The sequence below is a fragment of the Rhipicephalus sanguineus genome, chromosome 3 (assembly GCF_013339695.2).
Source record: "Rhipicephalus sanguineus isolate Rsan-2018 chromosome 3, BIME_Rsan_1.4, whole genome shotgun sequence".
Taxonomy (NCBI): Eukaryota; Metazoa; Arthropoda; class Arachnida; order Ixodida; family Ixodidae; genus Rhipicephalus; species Rhipicephalus sanguineus.
The window spans coordinates 40139875-40145450 of NC_051178.1; positions in this window are offsets into that span (position 1 = coordinate 40139875).

A 5576-nucleotide genomic window follows, 5' to 3' on the forward strand; every position below is an offset into this window, starting at 1 on the left:
CGGTAGTTGCGAGCAATGCGTGTTTGGTGGAAATGGGGCTGCAACCGCACCAAGCGCGATGGATTGCCAAATTGCTGCCGGTCTTTTGCTCCAAGATTGCCTGGCGTGTTCACAGAGGCGGTCATTCACACACCGGCCTCATCTGACCGATGTACAAGCCACCATAGGATGTGGTGGCAGAGCTCACCTTCCACGATTTTTAGAATCAAAAAAGGCCTATTCTGGACTCTCTGACAGGATAAGTGTCTTTGCAAAAGTTGGAACTGGTGCTTTTGCAGCACATATATGAAAGTTATTTCGATGAATACACTGCTGCAGCAGCTGACCAATTTTTTTGGTAGTCGCTCACAGTTACCCGCCACACTGCTGTTAATCTATAAAGTTATGTGGGTGTTCTGTGATAAAGCCCACTTAGTTCTGTTGAGTTAGTGCATAGCTGCGACTGAACCTTTTGGTATCATGTGGCTCTTGTTTGGTTCTTCGGACATAAGTGCATGCGATGTCGTTAAAGAGAAAACACGGCTTCACGGAGAAAAGTGCCACAATTCAGGTTTCTCCCTTGCGTTCATGCGATTCTAGACTGAAGCTGTTTGTTTTTGCGACATGCGACAGTTTTCAATGTTGCAGGCCATCATCGACCTTGTCCACCATAGCCGGCAGATGCCATGTAGATGGGTTTTTTTTTCTGCCCCAGAGAGATGGCTGCATTGTGTAGGGCCGTCAACACATGAGGTGCTCAAGAAAACTGAGCTCGCTAGATTAAACATCGGAATGAGCTTGTTCCTTGCACTGAAGGGGTGGCGTATTTCCACCCATCTCTTGTGGCAAGAAGCGTATTGTCCAAACAGGTCACAGTTGAATAAGTGGCTGGAAGAGCACACCTACAGCATTTCTTTGGTGGAATCTGGCCACTCTGGTATGCACTGCCATGACTGTGGCTGCATGCCCAACTTTCAGTGTTGTGCATGTTGTAAAACGTCATTGGGACCAACTTGCATAAGAAAGGCTCTGAAAATGGCTAGGCTAGGCGAAACATGTGTTCCGAGGCCTTTGATCATTTTAGCAAAGAAATTTATTTCCTTTCGTACATTTTCACATGCAACATGTACGGTTCACGGTGATGGTGCTTGATGAGCTGGTTATTTTATGACTATCTTATCGTTTTTCTCGTTCTTTTTTTTTTTCATTTGTTATAGACTGCGTAAGCATATATTGTGCAGTTGTGCCAAGTAAACCATGTGAGCCAGTACCATTGTTTGTGTCCTTTTTTTTACATGGTCTTCCATCTATCACACTGTTTTAGATTCTGGTATGTCGTACCAACTCACTTAAGCATCCATTTCAGCTGCATACATTTCTTCATATTGCATTTCTGCACATTTCTGCATATCAGGGTTCATTTTCACCAGATTATCACTATTACTGAGTCGTTACTTGGTGCAAGGTACACGTGTAATAGCATCTGTAATTTCTTGGAAGTCTGTGACACAAGATACAAATAGCTTGTGCAGTGCTCTTTTACGTACTGCACAATATTGGACTTGCTTTTAGTAAGCTTTGGTGCTGCTGCAATGCAACCCTGCCATGTGGAGAGGTGCGCCACCTGGCACCTACTTATTTTTTATTGAGTTGGCGATGCATCAAACTTTATGGATTTGTTATATATCCGCATTCGGCTGTATTGTGCACCTCTATACTGTTTTATCTAGGCAACCCCGGGCTACCCTTTAATATATAGGAATGTTAGCTCGTGCTTTCTTCAAGAATAACATAAAACATAATCTTTAGTTCCTAGAAGGGCAGCACAAACAAGGACACAAGAAGAGACATGTGACGTAGTGTGCCTCTCGATCTTGTGTCCTAGTTCATTCTGTTGTTTTCCCAGCAAGTCATGCACGTGCTTCTGCATTTCATTTTTACATTGCATCGTACATGACTGCTACGTTGGGCAATTTATTTTCATCCTTTGATATTAGCATCTTCTTTTTTTGTTTTTTCCATGTTTAGCCTTCCCTTTCCCAGAGCTTGTCAATCCTTTGGTCATCGTGCACTGTCCCCACTTAGAGTAACATACGTAAGACACACTCATACGAGAATCTCCTAGATATTGCACGGGATACTTGAAACAAATAGCTACATTCCGGTAGATCACTCACCCCCAGCTCCTGGGTGTGCTTCAAAGAACTGGAAATGTTCCACTACTCTCATCGGATCGACAAGCTCTGCAACACCGCTGTCACACAGTTGGCCTACGTAGTTTGCCCAAAACATCATCATCGTGCATGTACACCACTTTCATTTCCACTGTTGTCATCGTCGTGAAGGTGCGACCAGATTGCCATATCTTTCACACCGCTGCCAACACAGTGCCATCATTTTGGCGCTGCCACTGTCAAGCCTCTATTCAACAAATTGTCTCATCATGGTCGCATAACTGGCCGCCTTACGTGGACTTTACATCATGTAAGGGCTAAATGATTCCTAACGAGTATGGTGGAACAAGACGAGGGCAACGCCAGTGGAATATAGTCCGCCTCATTGCTTGCTGTCGTCTTACTGTGCCATACTTTTAACATGAACATGTGGCAGAATGTGAAAATGCATGACAGTACCCCTAAGGAGGCTAGGTGTAATATATGTATTGCATGACATTAATGTCATTATTTGAGGCTCAATGATTCTTTGCAGTGCAGTTGGACCTAGAATAATATGCGAAATAAACATTACATAATGCGTGCCACATAAGATTGATTCCTACAGTGCATGGAACAGCGTACAGTAGGCTCTCATTAAACGGAACCTGAAGGGACCAAAAAAATGTGTTCCGTTTAACTGGAGCTCCGCTTACTGAGAGATCAACAGGGGTGTTGAATCCAGTATGAAGCCAATCTTATTAGAGGCAGTTGTTCCATTAAAGCAGCAATTCCGTTTAACTGATTTCCATTCACTGAGAGTCTACTGTATTATTTTAACAGCAGAGCTGTGTAAGCCAGACGTAATCTGTCCAACGTGAACAAAAAACCCTCGGGTGGGTATGCACCACAGGAATTAGACAAGCCCCACTACCAAGTACACACGATGCGAGCATTAAACGAAAACAAACACGTGAAAGACATAGAGAGAAAGAGAGAGAAAGTTGGAGAGAAATAAAGGGAATAAAGACATAAAAAAAGACAAGAAAGAGGAAGCAATAGAGATAGAGAGAAAGAGAAGAAAGATAGAAAGAGCAAGAAAGAATAAAAAGAAACATACAAAAAAAGATGCAAGGAACGGAGAGAAGAGAAGCAAAAAAGGCCACCCAGCTCTGCTCTTCTTCAAGCTTGGTACCACTTGTGTAACGCTACCATAATTTTTTTTTTCTTGCAGGCTTAGCGAACCTTTGTGGTGGACCTGAAATCGACCCCACTAGTACTTCTCTCTCTCTTTTTTGTTAGGTTACTGTTTTTGAGAGCCTCACTGCAAGCCCAAGAAATTAAGTGCATTGTACGAGAATTTGAACTGCAAATAATTTTGTATGCATGCCCCTGTATGCACGATATTTCTGCCCACAGAATTCTTGCAATGACTTGGTTCGTGACCTGGGTTTCTTTTCCTCTGCGCAGACCCTAACACACTCAACACAGAGGAGCTTCAGTGGCTCGCGCGTGGCATCTGTCAGACGGCATCGAGGAGCGTCGAGCACGCAGAGATGGCCGCAAATTTCTGCCAGCGGATTGCTTCGGTAATTATCTAGCTTTATTTACCTCTTGCAGCAGCAGCAATTTCAGCTCCTCTATGAGCTTGAATGGGGGAGGGGGGATTTCTTCAGACTTCCTTTTTTCCATGCAAAGCTCAGTCCTTCGTGTTAGCTGTAGGCACAATCCATGATACACCTATGCACAGAATTATACTGTGAACATGAAAACAATTAAAGAAAGAAGCACCAGAAAAACTTGCACATCACAGAAGAAAAGTTGCAGGGGATTACTAAGCACATCCTTATATGAGAACACAAAAACATTTATTTTGGCTAGGTTGTTGTTAGGGAGGCGTGCTCCAATGTCTGCTGCTGGGATTCCCCTCCCCTACGTTGTGGCTGTATAGTGGAGCATGCGCCGAGCGTTGCTGTGCTGGCATCACTTTCACTGGTAGAGGTCACATGACTTCTGGACATGGCTTTTCTGGACACCTTTTGCAGATATCAGTCGGCTGTGCACTTTTGCAAACCGAGACAAGAAACACTCACATTAAAATTGACTGTACAGGCACAGACACTACAGAAGGTAACTGACCCCAGTAAAAAAAAGTAAAAAGGTCCTAGTGGTCATACCACTTTTTAGCAATTGGTCCCAAATGGAAGGAATTGGAAACCATTGGTCATGGCAATGGTTCCATTGGTCATGGCAATTGGTCCACCATTTGCCATTTGATCTCCCAACTGGAATGCTTTTTTGTCCAGTTGGTTGCGCACATTCCATTTGGAAAACCATTGCAATAGTGCATTCCAATTGGAAAAGCACTTTCTGATTGGAGTAGACTCATTATTTGAAACATTCAAGCTGTAACGTTTGTCATCACAAACGTGACAGTCCTCAAAAAGAAAAAGTCAGGCTCTGACCGAAAACTTACTTAGCTTATTTGTTTGCTTAATGGAGTTCCATGCGGAAGTCCTTTGGAGTCGGCGATGAGTGCGGCGGTCAAAATTTTGTTATATATTTTCCAAAGTCATAAAACTGAGAAAATTTTGTGAACTGCAGGACTCAAGTGCTGATTTGTCATTTCATTTTCTTGCAAACACCGTATTGATGTGGACAGCCACCACACTTCACTTATGTTTCACTCCTCGTCTGCCCTGGTCTACACCACTCCTAGGCCAATAACCAGTTGCTAGTAATGCATTGCTGCTGTTGCTTTTTTGGGGGGTAACATTTAAATGTAACTTGCCTTTGAATTCAAGTAACTTTGAACTGTAATACTGCGGGCATTTATCAGGCACTTCTTCATCATCTGTACATGACCATCATCACATGGGTTTCTTCGTCATGATCACTTTTGGGTGCACATCTTGAGATTGTTCTATGCCTTGCATGTGATCGGTTCGCCACGTCTTCAGGGCGTATTAAAGGCGTGTCAACTGTGTACGTCACAAGTGGCGGAGGTTACTCCTCGGTTCCCCGTCCTGTACTCAGCCGCTTCACCCCATGGAGCTTCACTCAGGTCACCGTTTGTGCCAGCTCTCCACCAACATGCCGCAGGACGAACCCTCAGGCCTTTAATCTACCACCTCGGCTCCGACTGCTACAGCTCCTCCATCTTGGATTGTAAGCGGGCCCCATCGCGATCCCCGTCTGTTTGCTGGACTTCACAGTGAAGATGTGGAGGATTGGCTTGACCAATATGACAGAGTGAGTGCTGCTAACCACTGGGCCGATCTGCACAAGCTCCGCCATGTCTACCTCACGGGCATGGCATAGACTTGGTTTTTCAACCACCAGATCGACTTCGTCAACTGGAGCACTTTTAAAGAGCAGCTCTGTCAAGTGTTTGGCACTCCGGCAGTTTGATCCACCATCGTGAAGAGGACACTGACACTAAAA